At 34.9% G+C, this 17,421-nt stretch overlaps 1 protein-coding gene across 1 annotated transcript in view; it reads right to left on the bottom strand.

Annotated features, from left to right (window-relative positions):
- LOC129229814 (uncharacterized) overlaps window positions 1-17,421 on the bottom strand; it is a 49,324-nt gene that overhangs the window by 28,037 nt on the left and 3,866 nt on the right. The gene's annotated exons all lie outside the window — the stretch shown is intronic.

The following is a 17,421-nucleotide window of genomic DNA, read 5'->3' as shown; positions in this document are numbered from 1 at the left end:
GACAAGATATTGGAAACTTTTTTTTTTTTTTTTTGACTAAGACTGAAGCACTCAAGCCAATAATTAATAGAGGACATTTTCCCATATCACTGGCGGATGTAAAAAAAAATTGAAAACATTATTGATGTTTTAGGACTTGAGTGATTTATATAATAATTGAATAGTACTTGTTATCAGAATAATCAAGTCAATCAACAACCTAGAAATGTTTGAAATGGAAAATTTAAAAACATTTATATAATTTGTAAAAATCTATTAAAATGTTAAAATTATACAAATTTTAAAAAATATTTTTACGTACAATAACAAATACAATAATACGTACAAAAGTAGAATGTAAGAAATTAATGTTTAAATAATTTTTGCTTTACTTTTAAGGAAAACTATGTTTTAAAATCAGAGGTCCCACAGGTAAGTAATTAGCTCTCAACAATTAATTAAGCAATTTTCAAAAATTATTTCATAGTTTATTAAAATAATGAATATTTTTGTATCTAGTCATTAAATTAATTTTTTTAAATGTGTTACAAATTCAGAGAAGAATTCAGGATCAGAGAGGAACTAAAAAAATATTTTTTTGTGATATCCCGCATACATAACAAAACTAAATTATTTAAAAAAAAACAGCTCAAATCTTAAAAATTTAATAGCAAAATATAGCTGAAGAGATGAAGAATGCATTAAAAATAATTTAAAATCATTTTATTTCTATTTGAACTCTAAAAAAAGTAAAAACATATCGAAATTTGGCTGTGAAATGTCCCGTACACAGGGGTCGAAGTAGTCCTATATTACCTATATTTTCAAAAAAAAAAGCATCAAAATCATCCTATACTTCCTATATTTTTCAAAAATGTCCTATATTTCCTATATTCCCGTTTTTTACCCTATATATATTTTAAAAGGAACAGTAAATAAACTTTCCGACATTGGATTTTTCGCTGAAAGTACGTGCCCAAACGAATTTCAAATTAAAAAACTCAACTGACTAAATCCTGCGACAGGCATCTTCTCTTATTGGCTACAGCAATGTGACATCGTCGTAGGTGCAGTTACGACAATAAATCTGAAGTTGGTTTTAGAATTTTGTGTTTGGGGGGGGGGGGGGAGGCAACAGCCATTTGTTTTGTTTTCCATCATGGTTTTCATTAGTATATTTTGTATTCAGTGCATTTTCTGATTGGAATGGTCTAATTTTATGACAAAATCAAATCACTTAACAAAATTTCCTGTGCAGTGGTTGAACCAGGAGGAGATTAATTGTACAAATTTTGGTGCGTGGTGCACTAAGGGAAAAGATGATTTTACCGATTTTTGCTACTGTTCAGTGCCCATAAGCAATAGTGGATTTTCGCAATTGATGCTGCATGCTAAAACATTCTAGCATAAAGAAAACTCTGAAAAACGTCAGAAGGATCCTTCTCAAGCTCTGTTTTGTTCTTAATACAAGTGGTAAAGGGTTCAGTTTAGACATAAGATCAAAGAACAGTGGAATTAGTACTTGGGTCATGAGTAGGAAAGAAAAAATAAAAATTAATCTTTGTTCAAATTTTGTTTAGTTAGTTAGTCTATACAGTACACTGTTTTTTCGAAAAATATTGTTTCAACTACAGGAAAGTCATTTCAGATTTAAGTTATAATTTTGTTTGAGGTTCCTTTTAAAATAAATCATTGATAAGAATAACTAAATAATATATGATATGTATCATTTCTTTTTTCATAGCAAAATTATTCATATAATGTGTCCTATATTTTTTGTGGAAAATGTCCTATATGTGACAAGTAGGTCACTTCTACCCCTGCGTACATAACACATGAATACTGTGGAATGACCTCTATATCAAATACTGCTTTAAAGGGAAGCTATCAGTTAAGTTTTGAAGATTATGCTGCTTAAATCAAGGTGACTGCTGAAACCCTTTTTTTTTTAATCTTTAAAGATGTAAGTGCAAATGTACTTTGTGAGGAAAAGCCTTTTGAAAAGCTTTCGTGTTTTGCCGCTGATGGTGCAAAACCAATGCAAGGAAGTCGAGCAGGTGTGGGCCAAAAGCTTTTTGAAATAAAGCCAAATCTGATTAAAATACATCGCACAGCCCACAGACTGGAACTTGCATTCAAGGACACCGTAAAAAATTTACAAAGTTGAAGAATTTTGTCTTAATCTTTTTTAAGTTTTACCATAACAGCCCTGGCAGTCCTGCTCAGCTGAGTGAAACATCAAATTCTTTAGGAATTAAAGAATTAGTACCCACATGAGTTGGTGCAACTCGGTGACTACCACATTTGAGTAGAGCTTTCAAGATTTTTTTTACTATGCACCAATCTTTTTTGTTGTAACTGGAAATTGCAGTGTATCTTCTAAAACAGATTCTGCTTCTTTTGCTAGAGAGGATTGCTGAAGTCTCTGAAATCAAATACATTTATGATAGCTGCAGTATAAGTAATTGTCCGAGTTTTTCTTACCCATCAGAAAAGCAACATAACTCTTTTCCATGCTTACAATGGTTTCTCAGGAGCCATTGACTGCTTGAATGATTTGAAACAAGATGAAGATAGAATTAGTAAAAAAGTGGAGAAATTTAATCTTCCAACTGTTTCAGAGTGTACTCTCGCCCTGGGCCGCAGAGAGCCAAGGTGGGTCCTTCCCACCCCCTCCCCCCAAAAAAAGAAAAGAAATGGTAGACAAGAACAAAAGGAAGAAAAGAAAAGGGAAAAAAGAAGAAAAAATCAAAACTGCATACTAGAAAACAGTAAATTAACACTATTTTAAATGCCACAACAGTAAATACACCAAACAAGTAAAATTTACTTAATCTTTATGTTTTCTCTTATTTGGAGTCCTTCCCTCCCTCCTTTTCTTCCTTTCTTTTTTTTGGGGGGGGGTCAGTGTCGCTGCCCCTCCCCCCAGGTCCGAGCCCCTAGTTTCTGACTAGGCTGACATGGCCTCTCGTCGGGCCTGCACACACCTCAAAGAAAAACTCTGGATTTACGAAAACAAACAGGTTTTCAAATCTAATGGACGAAGTTGTCGTACAACTGCAATTCAGATTTCCCAATGCTGATGAGCATTTGCTATTTTATCTTTAACAGAGCCTCAAAGACCTTAACCCTGGTTTTGGGAAAGAGGAAATTCAATGTGTTGTTGAAGAATATTCTTCAATAATAGAAAGTTTTGACCTGAATATAGAAGATATAGCTTTTTGTGAACAATTTCCTTAGTGAAATCTATTTATGGAAGTCAAGGGCCTCAAAAGTTTTCATGGGAGGATATCGATTTTTAATTTTACATTAGGCTCAAAACTATCTTATCATTAATTAACATTCTCCACACGATACCATGCACATATCTGCCAACTTTTACGGATTGTCCACAAAATTTATGGATTATCTCTTAAATTTACTGATTATGGATCTTGATATCATGATTTTACGCATTTTATTCCGAAAAGTGAAATCACAAAAAAAAAAAAAAAAATCCACCGCCTAACACCAACTGCGATGTTCAGGCATCATGTCTCGTACGCTGCATCCTGATGTCACAGAATAGGCGTGTCTGACGCACAGCAGCCGTGTGTGATTGGTTTGAATTGAAGACAGTACAAATGGTTGCTTATACAGTAGGCAGTAGAAGTTTTTCGTTTGATTGGGAAAATAAACTACTACTTCGACCCTCCTTTTGTTGACCTGGTGTACAAAAAAAGTGCATTAACTCGGACTGATTGTGCTACCTACCTAGGCATAACTCTTGATACCAGACTAATTTGGAATAAGTACATTGAACAAGTGACTGACAGAGTGGTGGACCGCCTTTGCATATTGAAACGTCTTGCTGGAATAAAGTGGGGTTCTTCTCAAAGTGTTCTGTTGGCATAAGCCTATATTTTTTGTTCTTGGAGCAATTTCGTAAAAAGATAGAATGTATTTAAATTGTTTAAAACTTACTTGTTCACTCAAACTATCCTAGAAATACATTCCTATTTTAAATGTTGTTAAAAGACCGGCGTGCGTAAACCCTGAGAGCGTGAGAAATCCCAAAGTGACTAAACACCCAACAAGTCAATCACGTGTTTCGCCCATCGGCGGTATATGAAAAAGTTCTTCTCGAACCAAGCAAGCCTATCGGCCGGTGAATGATGGAACAGTTTGATGAATCTACAATTTTGTTACGCTTTGCTCAAAATTCTTCAGCAATGTAAACATGCGCATTTAGCGCAGGAAGGTGACATTTTACAATTTTTCTAAAATATTTTGCGTTTTTCTAAATATGTTTGTTTAACAATTTAACTTTGAAATTTCTGTGATAATGGGGGGGGGGGGGGGGGGGGTTTACAATCTAAATTAATTTTGGTATTTAACAAAACATTTTTCCTGTTGTATACTGTGATATTTTTGAATAAATGTTATTTATTTAAATTATTTTGAGTATGTTTTATTTCTTATTGGCAGACTGCACGGCTTTTTGATGTTGGGGTTCTGTAAACCTTTTACTTAGTTCTATGAACTTAAGGTAAAGACACATTCCCCAACAAGTGGTAGCAGAGCGTGGTTTGGTCTGCCCGTGGGAAAAAAAAAATTTTTTTGATAATGGATAAAGATTATAGAAATATAGAAAAGTTGGGATCCCATAATTGCGCTACCTGGTCCAGAGATATTAAGATGGTCCTTATTGAAAGAGACCTATGGGAAGTAACCCAAAAGAAATTAGAGGGGGAAAACATTGCTGCACTTGACCGGAAGAGATGTGGTCAAGCTTTGGCAATAATTTATTTAAACTAGTGGTTGGCTATAAAAATGACATATTTCAAAATCATCTGAACACCCCCTATATTTGTTCTACTCATCACCCTGATTACTTTGGTGTATTACATGTCATGTTTGGTTGGAATTTCAGATGGTGCAGGCCAATTTAGTGAAGAAAACTGTCATTTTTTGTATTGCGGCAATAATTTATATGTTTTAGGCCATAACTTTATCAATTTTTCAGCTAAGACAATGATTTTGATGTCTCTACATATGTTTTCATAATTAAGAGGCATCAGGAGTGAAATCTTAAACCTAATTCTTCTTTATAATTAAAAAAAAAAAAGAATAATTAAAGGCGACACTACGATTTCCCATTGATTAACATAACAATAGAAGAATTAAGCTTAAGACTTCACTCCTGAGCACCTTTAATAAATAATAAATGCAATTACAATGTTAACTGTTAATCTCTGCCTAAAATGTCACCATATGCACAAATTTAATTAATATTATTAATTAGGAAAAGCGTAAAAAGTATCCTGATCACTTTAACAATCATGCATGTAGAGATGTTTACATTTTTTTTATTTAAAGCCTAAATGAAATTATTATAACAATTTTTCATAGCGCCACCTATATTCTTTTAGGTCTTAATTTTTACAATTATGACTAACCCTGTTTTTAACTGTAACCTCACCCATGGAAAAATGTAAACATCTCCACATGCATGTTTGTTAATGTTAAAATGACCAGTAAACTTTTTATGTTTTCCTTAATTCTTTTTTGAATTTAAATTTTTCATGTTTAAAAGCAAGCAGAACAAATCTGTGCACTTTTATTAACCAAAATCATGAGTGGCAAGGAGTTGAGATTTGTTTTCATGGACAAACTTCCTCTTATTAGTGAATGTGTGTTGGCCATTACTAGTTGTGCTCCATCGTATGGAAGTTCCAAGCAAAATTTAGCAGTTCATACTTTTGCTGTTGAATTGGAAATATTGTGGCACAAAGCTTTTACAAAGGAACATGTAATTTGCTTAACTACTATAAAAAAGAAGATTAATCAACATCTAAAGTTATTTCGGACAAATGTGCAAAAAAAACGAGGAAATCGCAGAGCTAACGTAAGAAATTGGCGTGCCAACCATGCAAGTGACTTATTGGACCTTCTAAAGCCAACATCAGGTAAATAATTATATTTAATTTATTATTTTATTGCTATTGTTTTTTTTCTTGGTTGGTATGGTATATAAATTATAATTATTGTTTTTACATTGCTTTAGATCCAAATAAATTTGATTCTGATGAGAAGGCATTCTACTTTGATCAAAAGGCTCTATGTCAAGGACATCTTAGTGACCAAATTGATATTGAATATGAAGAACGTATTAGGTTACAGGATGAAACATCTGAGTTAGAAATAGAAGACAACACAGACATAGCAAATGAACAGCCAGCTTGCAGTACTTCTCAGTTTGATTTAGCTCTAGTTCAAGCTCAGAACAGATCAGGATTGGTCCGTTTTACCAAGACATTAATAGACACTTCAACACAGACTGAAAGTTCTGAAACATGGAACGAAATAATACCACCATTACGAAAAATTAGAAATGTAAATCCTAAAATTAAAATGTCTCTCGCAGTATGTAGTAGCAAAGCAGGGATTACTATTGAACAATCCCGCAAAGCTTTCAAAGCAATACTTGAATCTCTAACAGATGAGTGCTATTACTTAACAGTTGAAGATGTTCCTAATTATGTAGCTGAAACACCGAAGCGAATAAAAAAGCCAAGAATGGCAGATGATTATGAATTATACAAAAATGTCATACCTTCATCACGTGTCATTGAGCGAGTGAAACACTTACTAGCAATTGAAGAGGAACGAAACTGTGCTCTTGCTATTCTTGACACTGAGCGAAGCGACAATATAACAGTTCATTATGATTCCACTACAAGGAGACGAATCCGTGGAGAATGGACATCCATTGTTGTTAGGCTAAAAGAAGGAAGAACTTTTCGCTTGAGACCATTGTCTTTAGCAGTTGAAAACCGTGAAAATATATCAAAATTGTTGGTAGAAGAATTCAGTCGTTTGGCTGTAGCAGGTAATACAACATCAAACACTTTGTGGGAAAAAATCTCAGCTTTGATGACTGATTCTGCTTCTAAAAATCTACATATTGAAGAGTCCGTAGCTATGACTCTTTTATCTGCACATATACCACTACATCTGCTTTGTGTTTCCCACACATGTGAAGTATTTGACCGAGGAAATATAACTGTGCTAAAAGACTGTGAAAAAAAACTGGCTTTGCGTGAAAAAATAATAGCAAGGATGCCAAATATAAAGTCATTTTTGTCACCGACGAAATGCATTGTGCAGGTGGCTCTGGAAGCTCTTACAAAGCTTGTATCAAATGATGGTCACAAGTCTTCTTTATGGGAGTCATTTGAGAAGCATGTTATAGATGCTGGAAAGAAAAAGAAACACTCTCAATTTAAAGAACGTCGTTTTGGCTTGTTAGGGTATACAGCAGCTTGCATTATTTTCCATATGGATGAGTATAAGTCACTTTTACATGAAACTAAGTGTAACAACCAACTAGTACAGGCATGTCAAATGTATCTTGACTGCGATTTCATTTTGTCCGGTTTGAAAGCCCTTTCAATTTTCACTTATAAGGTTACTATGCCATTCCTAAATATGGTTGAGCAGGTTTCGCAAAAAGATTTATTAGATATTCTACCAAAGTTGCACACAGATTTGATGTCTAATTCCTTGAACACTCTGAACAAGTATGAAGTAAAATACTCATTTGAGCCTGATCAAAATTGTTCACCAATCGAGTCGCTTCTCTTAAATAAATTTTGCATGCAAGCCAGTAAAGATCTTGCTGTTCAACGTGGTAAGGAGTATGGATTTTCTGTAATCACTGGTGATAATGAAAGAGCAACTAGGCTTCACAAATTGGACGAAGCATTACTTGTTGGATTGCCAACAAATAATTTGGAATGTGAAAAAGATTTAGCGAAATTCGACAAATTAGCAGCTCGTTCAGCTGCATGTTCTAATTACAAATTTACAGGGAAGGGAATTCGAGATGATATGACTCTATTCAAATCTGCCAATCAATCTATATCTAAAACAACAAAAAATATTGCTCGAATTTTAGATGAACAAGAGCAGAAATGGGTTCAAGAACAAAACAAGATGCGGGCGGATAAACTTCAGAAATGTGTAGAGAGTGCTCAAAAGTATGTTGAAGCAGGAAATATCCTTCTTCAAAAATGTAAATCATGGAATGGTCCATTTACAGCAATAAGAGATCTTGAACAATGCCTTGAAGCCAATGCTGAAAATAAGAATAGAGTAAAACACATACTCAGGACAGAATTATGCTTTCGTCGCCATACATCGCCTCGTGATCTCCAATTCCGTCCCTACTTATACAGGGTGAATCAAATGGAAGTTGCAAATTTGAAAATGAATTTGACAATATTACTGACAAATGATGAAGAAAATGACATTTCTCAAATTCCTGACATGTATTCTGAAGAAGATACATTGAGAATTTTAACTGAACCTATATCAAATGATAGTTCTACCAGTGAAATCACAGCTATTGTTCCTGACGCTTCAGTTAATATTATTATTAATGAGCCTTGTATTGTAATTTGGGATAACAAAAATGGCAACAGGGAGTGGTATGTGGGAATTTGTTTAGAACATATTGTTGAAGAACAAATCAATAAGTACAGGATTGAACATTTAGAACGTTGGCCAAAACAGGGTGAGAGCCACCATTTGAGATTGCGGTATCCACAGAAAGCAGAAGTTCTAAATGTAGTGATTGAGCAAATTATCCCATGCAATGTAATAGGCTCATGGGAGGTATGCAGTCGTAATTCTTCTTTTATTTTGGATAACTGCCATGTTATTGACAGTCTATTCAAAGTTTTTCTTAAGAAATAAATATGTAAAGTAAATTGTGTAATCGCAAATTTTGATATTAAAATATGTTTAGAACTTTTACATTATAATTTTATTGAATTCATTGGCCATGAAAACATATGCAAAGACACCAAAATCATAATCCTAGCTCAAAAATTGGTTCAGTTATGGCCGAAAACACAAAATACTAAGTATCAATATCATGCTTTAAAAATAGAAGATTTACGTTACTACTACTAAATCGGCCTGCACCATCTGAAATCGGCCTGCACCATGACATGTAATACACCAAAATAATCAGGGTGATGAGTAGAACAAATATAGGGGGTGTTCAGATGATTTTGAAAACGTCACCTTTTTTCGACCCTGTATAGCCAACCTCTATTTAAACTTAGAAGGCGACATAAAAAGATTGATAGATGATATAGAAGACCCAAGCGAAGCTTGGAATATACTGAAAGGTAATTTTGAACCCCCATCTCTGGCCAGGATGGCGACATTATGGGAGTCCTACTTTTCATGTAAACTAAATGAAAACGAATCAATTGGGTTATTCGCTGCCAGGTTGGGGGGAATCCATAAACAACTTGTTGATAATGGTTATGTCATGGAAGAAAAGATTCGGACTTTTCAATTGATTCGGTATCTGCCCTCCAACTTTGACAGTATTGTCCAGGCTATTTACCGATGGGATGAGAGCATGTTTATTGTTTACCTTCTCAAAAGTAAAAGATGAGTTATTAGCCGAAGAGGGTAGAATCAAATATTTGACTAAAGAACCTGATACACCAAATTCGGCAATGAATGTTTTTTCAAAACCTAACAGACACGGAGTGGCAAATTGAAAGGAGTAAACCTTTTTTTAAAAACAAAATTTGTCATTATTGTAAGAAAAAGGGTCATATTGCCTCGCGGTGTTGGAGAAGGAATAAAGATAGTCAAAATAAAAATGTAAATAATAAATCTAAATCAGACGCTCAAGCTGCTGGCATGTTTTGTTCAGTGGAAGAATCTGACGAAATCTCGGCTAACTCTACTATTCCAAAATGTGAAAATTCCTGGTTTTTTTATTCAGGAAGTACGGTACATTTTTACCGGGACAAAAGTTCGTTCACAGAATTAAAGCCTGTTCAAAATACCCAAATGGAGGTGGCAGTTGGAAATATTAAAAGTAAAGTAGAAGGAATAGGTAGGGTAATTTTCAAAATAGAGTCAGACAGGAAGCTGATAACAATAACTTTAAATAATGTATTCTATGCTCCAACATTGCGCCGCAATTTACTTTCCGGATCATGTATTGACCGACAAGGTTTTAAAATAAGATGGTATCCGGGTAAAATTTGTGTCTTTAATAAAGAAAATGTTAAATTGTTTACTGCGGTCTTAATTAATAAACTTTATTATGTCAAACCAAATTTTTATGTAAATTGTGAAAATACCAATTATGTTGATACCCCTACTATTAAGAATCACTTTGAAAGGGCCAATGCTGTGAATGTAGATATGGAGCTGTGGCACAAACGTTTTGTTCATACAAATATGGACACTATTAATTTAACAAGTAAGTTAGGAGCCACCCAAGGTCTTGAAATTAAAAGGGGGCCCAGATTTGAATGTGAACCTTGTAAATTGGGTAAAAAGAGAAAATGCTCTTTTAGGTCTGTTCCTGAGCGTCGGTCACAAGTTCCTCTTGATCAATTCACATGGATCTGGCTGGTCCTTTTCAGACTGAATCCTTAGGGGGGGAAAGATACATTTATTGTTTAATTGATGATTTTTCTCGTAAATCTTTCGTATTTTTCTTAAAGAGTAAAGACAAGGCATTCAATGTTTTTTTGAATTTTCAGAAAAGAAATGAGAGGTTTCTTGATAGAAAAATTAAAGCTGTTCGTTCCGACAACGGGAGAGAATTCGTTAATGATAAATTTGAAAGTTATCTCACTAGCCAAGGAATAAAAATTGAGAGGACTAACACTTATGCGCCTCAGCAAAATGGCGTTGTAGAGAGGTATAATCTCACGATTATGAATGGTGTTAGAGCAATGTTAAGAGATTCCGGGCTAGGAGAGGAATTTTGGGCAGAAGCAGCTATGTGCTACGTAAGAAACAGGACCGTAGTCGGAAATGAAAAAAAAACCCTTTTGAGCTTTTTTGTGGGAATAAGCCTTCTGTTAGACATTTAAAAGTATTTGGCTGTTTAGCCTACATAGGATTGCCAAAGTCCAAATTAAGGAAATTGGATATGAGAGCTAAAATGGGGATAATGGTAGGATATGCCATTCGGACCCGAGGATACCGGATTTGGGATCCTAACACCAGAACAATAACAGAAACCATGAATGTTAACTTTATTGAGAATGTCAAATGGGGGGAATCGTTTAATAAGGTAGGTGTGGGTATTAAGGCCTGTCGGGTAATAAGGCCTAAACAGCGAAAATATAATTTAAAATGGTTGTGGCCGCTCAAAAACGCTATCGTAGATAGTTTACACTCCCAGATGGCACCTCAAACTGGTCGCAACGCCATGCTCAGTTGTTTTGACCAGCGAGCCCAGATTCATTTTCACGGAACGCTTGTAAGACACGAATAATAAAAAATCGTCAGATTGAAATGTAAGTAATTTTTGTAATATCATACTTTTATGCATAGTTTTGCGCTACAGTTATCTGTCGTGAATGCTTCTATCGATATTTCATGTCTGAGGGAAATAATATGATCGAATTATTGTACTTTTTTGTATTTTTTTAAATTCGACGTCAGCGGCTAATAAGGCCTACGAAAGTTGACCGTAGGCCTTATTATACTCCTTTTTTTTGTAACGTAGTTTTTCAGCTGTGCATCTTATTTTGAACCTTTCTCAACATGGTATGAGTGTTTATTAGTAATTGCGGCTGTTTACTACTTGGTTCATTCTTATTTTAGTGCCTACACCACAATGCCCCCCAAACGAGCACTGTGGTCTGATAATGACTTAGTGTCGGCTGTCCAAGCAGTAAGAAGAGGTATGCTGAGCTCATATAAAGCAGCTGTGAGGTATAATGTTCCCAGGAGAACCATTAGAAACCATCTCCAGACCGGAAGTTTGAAAAAAACACTTGGTAGAAAATCTATTCTCAGTGATGACCAGGAAGCTGATCTTGTCATCAGAATTTTGAGGTTTGCTGAAGTAGGGTTGCCTGTGACACCACGTATTCTCCGACGCTTGGTTTATAAATTTTGTGAGCTTAATAACATAAAGCATAATTTTAATAAACTTGCTAAAGTTGCTGGTAAAGATTGGTTTAAAGCATTTATGAAAAGACACCCGGAAATATCTAGATGAAAAGCTCAATTTATGAACCCGGCCAGAGCTCAAAAGCTTAACAAATTTATCGTTAATGATCACTTAAACAGACTGAATGAAATTTATGATAATCTGGACTTGAGAAGTCATCCTGAAAGAATATACAACATGGATGAGAAAGGCTGCCGTCTCACAGTTCACCACCAGCAGACTGTTTTGGCAAAGAAGGGGACTAAAAGAGTGCATTTACAGTCTTCGGAACACGCCGAAAGTGTCACAATAGCTGGATGTGTAAATGCAGTTGGTACTGCTATACCACCAATGATAATATTTAAAGGCAAACGGTTGAAGGCAGAATTATATGATAATTTGCCACCGGGTTCTTTGGTAGAAAAATCTACAAAGGGTTACATGACTAATGAACTTTTTACAGAATTTCTAAAACACCTATCTAGATTTAAAAGTGCAGGAAAGTCCCTTTTAATATTTGATGGAGCGGTTTGTCACCTAGACTTAACAATCGTTGAAGTCGCCGATTCTCTCGATATATCATTATACTGTTTACATTCGAACACCACTCATGAACTCCAACCCCTTGATAAAGCCGTCTATCGATCATTTGAACACCACTGGGATGCAGAAGTTTTATCATTTATGGAACAAAACCCAGACAAAAAGCTCAACAAGGCACGGTTTAATGTTATTCTTTCAAATGTCTGGTCTAAATGCATGACACATAGTAACATTACAAGCGGCTTTAAAGCCACTGGTTTGTATCCATTGAATCCACAGGCTATTTCAGAAACAGCTTTTGCTCCGTCTGTATTAACAGAAATTCCAGCTCCCGAAGCTGACAAATTTCAAGAAAAAAATTCGCAACCTCGCACCTCCCTCACGCCAATAACCCCAAGGCCTTCCACATCGACAGCACAAGATGAAATAATTAACAGTACCCCAAACAAACCTCCTGGAGCGACGTACGGCATGGTTTACGGTTCTAGTTCGGACGATGAAGAGGACAATGTACTACTAGCTCCACTAAAAAAAAAGGCATTTCAGGAGCTTATGCGTACTCCAGTGAAAAATACTGAAAAAACATCAATTTTAAGAAGAAAATCTATTAATTATCGAGGAATTAAAGTCACCAAAGAACTGTTTGATGAATATAGAAAAGAGAAAAAAGCAAAAAATGACGTCAACCCTCAAAGAAAGACGATAAAAAAAATACCAAAAAAAAACGATGCTAGTTGGTACTGTCACGCTTGTGAGGAGGATAAAATGATTGACATGAGACCCTGTTCAAAATGCAACAGGTGGTATCATGAGCAATGCGTCGGTTTGACAGCCGATGACAAAGATATTTTTGAGTGCCCTGACGGCTGTTATTTTTTTTTTTTTTGAAGATTTTCAGCATGAGTAATGCTTAAGGATGTTACAAATGATCTCAATTACCAATATTAATAGCTTATTTTGACTATTTACGAGTGTTAAAATATTAGGCCTTATTACCCTACCGTAGTATAATAAGGCCTAATTGCAAGGTTTTTTTAAATAATTAATTTTATGTTTGTTTTCGGCAAGAAAGGCCATTTTTTGTTATTTTCGTGTAGTAATTGAATGGTACTTTAATTAAATTTGCAATTTGCTGATTCGGATCCTTTTCTTTCCATTTTATTCCAAATCTCCCTTAGGTAGGCCTTATTACCCGCACCTACCTTAGATCCAAAGCAGAAAGAAATTTTAACTTTATCAAACCTTTAAGTGAAATACAGTTGGATCAAAGAATTAAAGAAAGTACTCAGGGAACTCCTTGTAATAAGGTTAAATGGATTAGGAAAGTGAAGAAGAGAAAAACGGGGGGAAAAAAGATATCTATTTATTACACTATCGCGGGGAATAAGAAAGTTAGATTAAGATCCCCAAAGGAAGTACTAAAATATTGTGATGATCACAAAATAGAATATGACCCCAAATTTTTTGACTTTTCTTCCAAAAATCCTGTAAGTGGGGAAGTTTCTAATGGGGATCAACCCCAGGAAGTTAAATTGTTACTTCTGATGAAAGTGAGGAAGAAGTCCCTGAGGCTAGTTTGGTTGAAGTATTAATTCCCAATTCCTATAAACAATGTTTATCCACCCCCGAGCTGAAGAACTGGAGACTTGCTATGGAAGATGAACTAGAAGTCATCAAACAGAGAGGTGTGTGGGAACTTGTACCTCCACCTGAGAATCAGCCCATTCTGGGAAACCGGTGGGTGTATGATTTGAAGAAAAATGATTGTGACGAGATTGTAAGATATAAGGCAAGACTTGTTGCAGGTGGAAATCGCCAGATCCCTGGCGAGTCCTATTCTGAGGTCTTCAGCCCGGTAGTGGAATTTTCTTTAGTAAGACTATTTTTCACAATTTTTGTATCTTTATTAAAATGGTGTCATTTTCAAATTGATATAAAGAATGCATATTTATATGCTGACCTGGAAGAAAATATTTTTATGAGGCAGCCAGAAGGCTTCATAAGTGAAATTCATCCTAACTATGTATGTAAACTTAAGAAATCCTTATATGGACTACACCAGTCCGGGAGAAATTGGTTTCATGAAATTGATAGCGTTCTCCGGCGGTTCCAATTTAAAAGAATAATAGGATGTAATTGTGTTTACGTGAGGAACAGTGAAGTTTTCCTGTTAATATATGTGGATGATATTTTGATATTTGCCAAGAATAAAAATTTAGTTAAAAATGTAATTGATGAAATTAAAACTGTATATGATATTAAAGAACTGGGGAAAACAAGAAAATTGTTGGGAATTGAATTTATCGAGAATGATGGTAAAATTTTTATTCACCAGATTTCTTATATTTCCAAAATTTTAAACCTTTTTTCTGAGTATAATGTGCCTCTATCTACCCTTCCAATTTCAAGAGGTACGGTTTTGTCCAAGGATGATTGTCCTAAGACCGAGTACGAAATCAAAGAGATGGAGAAACTCCCGTACCGGAATTTGCTAGGGTGCTTGGCATACATTGCCGGAAAAACTCGTCCTGACATTTCATATGCAGTTAATATATTTTCACAATTCCAGGCTAATCCCGGTAAGAAACATTGGGATTTTCTTTTAAGACTATTAGGCTATTTGAAATACACCTGTAACTATAAATTTAATTTAAGTGCTATTAACAGTATCAGAATTAGAGGTTTTTCAGATTCTGATTATGCTGCAAATCGTGAGGATAGAGTATCAATGGGGGGTTCAATAGTTTGCATTGATAAAGTTCCGATAAGTTGGAGAACCTTTAAACACAAATGTGTCTCACTATCAACAATGGAAGCCGAATATATTTCATTGGGAGAAACGGCTAAAGAAATAGTCTGGTTGAAAAGAATAATTGATGAGATCAACAGCTTAGGAATTGAAGGTTTTCAACTCGAAGAAACTAATTTTTTGTGATAACATTGCAACTATTAATTTTTCGAAATCCCCAATTGAAAACTCGAGAACTAAACACATAGATGTCAGATATCATTTTCTGAGAAATTTAATTGAACAAAAATTGTTTTCTATTGAATATGTTAGGACCAATGTAAACATAGCTGACATTTTCACGAAGCCATTATCTAAATATAGTCTAAACTCCTTATGCAGAATTATTTTTAATTGGGGGGTGGAATGTAAAAGTTAAAATTTTTCCAATTGTAAGCTCATGTGTATATTTATATTGTATATAGTATTTAAATTGTTTCATGTATGTAATTAATAAAAGGTTTCCAAGAGGGGGGAACATGTTGGGCTTAAAAGCCTTTATTCAGTATCTTGGAGCGCTTTTAATTTAATTACAAATGTTAAAGTATTTTTTGAAACTTACCTCCGATATGTTTTTGCCACTCCGCATCCCGTGTCCCAGCGGCGGATAACTGAAATTGATTCGGGCATGATCGTACAACGTCCGAATCATCCTATGACGTAACACCCGATGGTTGAGATGTTTTTGGCTACTTTGAGCCGAAAGAACGAAGAGAAAGATTGTTAAATCACTCAATCAGGAATAGTTGAGATGTATATCTCCAATGCAAAGTAAGGTGTGTCATGGGATGACGTATCGCGGTCATGGAACGTATAAATAGATCGTTAGAAATATTTTCAGTTTTTGCTTGATTACTTGTGTTTACTCCCCATTGGCATCTTGCCACTTTTGTTGACCAATCAGGGATTGATCGTTAACGGTTTGGCAACCGTGCTTGGTTGTCGTTGATGGAAGTTGCGGTGTGCTCGAGCCGTTGTTGAAGCAACGTTTTTGAATTCAAGCAGGGCTTGAAATAAGTTTTACTCAGTGTTAATTGTTGTTTAAAATGTTTTAAATTACTCCTTTGTGTGGAGTGGAATGTCACCATTGCTGAAGGTGTTTGTGGTAGATTACCAAAAGATGTAGCTCATTGCAACTAGGCCTAATTCTTAAACTTGGCCTATACCTGGATTGACTTACCGGTGCTCTTATGGTAGAATGGAACTGTCTTCAGTTTGAAATCATCGATGTCCTACAGAGTGACCTTCCTGATTGGATTTCCTGGATGTTGCAACTAAATTTCCAGAAGTTTCCGGTCGTATTCCAGTGTGTGCACAAGTTGGTGTTCCGGTATATGAAAAAGTTCTTCTTGAACCAAGCAAGCCTATCGGCCAGTGAATGATGGAACAGTTTGATGAATCTACAATTCTGTTACGCTTTGCTCAAAATTCTTCAGCAATGTAAACATGCGCATTTAGCGCAGGAAGATGACATTTTACAATTTTTCTAAAATATTTCATGTTTTCTAAATTTGTTTGTTTAGCAATTTAACTTTGAAATTTCTCTGATAATTGGGTGGGTTTACAATCTAAATAAATTTTGGTATTTAACAAAACATTTTTCTTGTTGTTTACTGTGACATTTTTGAATAAATGTTATTTAAATTATTTTGAGTATGTTTTATTTCTTATTGGCAGACTGCACGGCTTTTTGATGTTGGAGTTCCGTAAACCTTTTACTTAGTTCTATGAACTTAAAGTAAAGACACATTCCCCAACAGAATTGCTTACCGTAAAGAAGGACTTCAGCATTTTCAGGAATTATTTAACAAGGACACTCGGAAGATATTAAAGCACGTGTGCACATGTGGCTTTCACTTGGACAAAGTTTAATTCGTGCTATGAACCAGTTTGAACTGCAGACAAGCTTTTTTATAGAAATAGTGAATTCAAACTCTTGTAGTTTGTCCACATCCATGTCAATTTACAAAATACCCAAAATCTGAGAAAAAAACAGACTGAAAAAAAAGTTTTGTTGAAGAAAGATGAAAAAGTAATAATGAAGGAACCAAGTGTATCATTGAAAAGTAAGAGAGATAAAACATATTCCAACAAAAAACAAAAAGAAAAAAATGTGTTTTTGGAGGTTTTGCCCCCCCCC

The sequence above is a fragment of the Uloborus diversus genome, chromosome 9 (assembly GCF_026930045.1).
Source record: "Uloborus diversus isolate 005 chromosome 9, Udiv.v.3.1, whole genome shotgun sequence".
Lineage (NCBI taxonomy): Eukaryota > Metazoa > Arthropoda > Arachnida > Araneae > Uloboridae > Uloborus > Uloborus diversus.
Note: the sequence above shows the minus strand (reverse complement) of the source record. Positions and strands in the feature narration are given on the sequence as shown.